The following is a 1,829-nucleotide window of genomic DNA, read 5'->3' as shown; positions in this document are numbered from 1 at the left end:
CCAGACTTTCCCAGACCACTCTACTAAAGTATCAAGTCCCAACTCCAATCACTATCCTCTAAGCCTGCTTTACTTTTCTGCCTAGCCCTTCTAACCTGAATATCATCTATAACATCTCTGAAGGTGGGAACTTTGTTTTTCCCATCTTCAGCATCTAGAACATGGGTCAACATGTTCAGGTACTCAATAAGTATTTCTGGAATGAATGAGAATGTATATAGGTTATGCTGCTCCAATACAACTTCATTTATTCAACAAACTTTTCTGAGCATCTATTTTGATCCAGGCACAGTGGGATCCTGAGAAAAACGAGGTACTCTCCCGACCTTTGAGGAACAGTATTTCAGAGGAAACAGGCATGTAAAAAAAAATACTTCTGGCCGGGCACAGTGGCTCACGCCTGTAATCCCAGCACTTTGGGAGGCTTAGGTGGATGAATCACCTGAGGTCAGGAGTTCAAGCCCAGACTGACCAACATGGTGAAACCCCATCTCTACTCAAAATACAAAAATTAGCCAGGCATGGTGACGTGCACCTGTAATCCCAGCTACTTGGGAGGCTGAGGCAGGAGAATCACTTGAACCCAAGAAGCATAGGTTGCAGTAAGCGAATTTGCAGCATTACACTCCAGCCTGGGCAACAAGAGCGAAACTCTGTCTCAAAAACAAACAAATAAAAAACTTCTGGAAGAAAATCTGTAACAAAGATAGATGTGCCAACTGCTTTGGGAAGCACAGAGGATAGCATAATTAACAATATACAGGAGAGTGAGGGTAGGCTTCCCAGAAAAGGTGACTTTGGGGCTACATCTGAAGAGTTGTTGAGACAGAGATTCCAGGCAGAAGAAACAGCATTTAATACCAGTGTCAGTGTTGGGGGGTATGTCACAAATGATATTTACACACGGAGGCATACTACTTTCCTTTAAAAAAAAATTAAGCAGATTTCAGGTGATCCCTATAATAATGTCACTTGCACTCACATTCTGATGAGCTTTCTCAAGTAGTAAGGAAACTGCTAGTATAGTTAATGCAATAGTTACAACCTGACCTCTATTTTATTAGAATGGGCTACACCTATGAACTTTTTGTGCCCGGGTCCAGAGGCAAAGAACTATCTGAAGTTTGCTGGCTGCAAGCACCAGAAACCCATCAGACCAATTTAAGGAAAATAAAAGGGGACTTTATCTTTAGGCTTTGGGTGGGATGGATCTCACAGAGGCCAAGGGAAAGAACTAGCTGGGCTTTTGGATGGGCTGGAAGCAGAGTAAGGAGAGCCAGTATGACTCCAGCAAACTTGTTTTCTCTGCCTCTAGGTATTAATAATGCAATGGGAAATGTGTCTACCAACTTCTCCCAAGTATGAGATACAATTCCAACTACCCAAGACTAAAACTCCCTAATCATTCTAATTACAAAATCATGTAGAAAAGGCTCTAACTGACCCAACTTGTGGTAGGTACCCTCCTCCTCCAGAACAGTCATGCCAGCTTACAGGGATGAAGTTCACAGGAAGCCACCTCCGTGAATCAAGAAACGGCCAATTGCCAGCAAAAGGGAAATCGTTTCTAGCTGTGGCGATATCTTGAAGTCCCCCACAGAATTGCTGGTTCCACACAGTGGCAAACCCCCTGGGAAACATTTGGTAGCGACACAGGAAACAATTGTTGAGTTCTTGATTTCTGCATAGTAGGGAGGCCTTTTTTAAGTGGCAATAAAAAAAAAAGTTGTTTTTTTTTGTTGTTTTGAGACTGTGTCTTGCTCTGTCACCCAGGCTGGAGTGCAATGACATGGTCTTGGCTCACTGCAACCTCTGCCTCCCAGATTCAA

The sequence above is a fragment of the Hylobates moloch genome, unplaced genomic scaffold (assembly GCF_009828535.3).
Source record: "Hylobates moloch isolate HMO894 unplaced genomic scaffold, HMol_V3 SCAFFOLD_21, whole genome shotgun sequence".
Lineage (NCBI taxonomy): Eukaryota > Metazoa > Chordata > Mammalia > Primates > Hylobatidae > Hylobates > Hylobates moloch.
Note: the sequence above shows the minus strand (reverse complement) of the source record.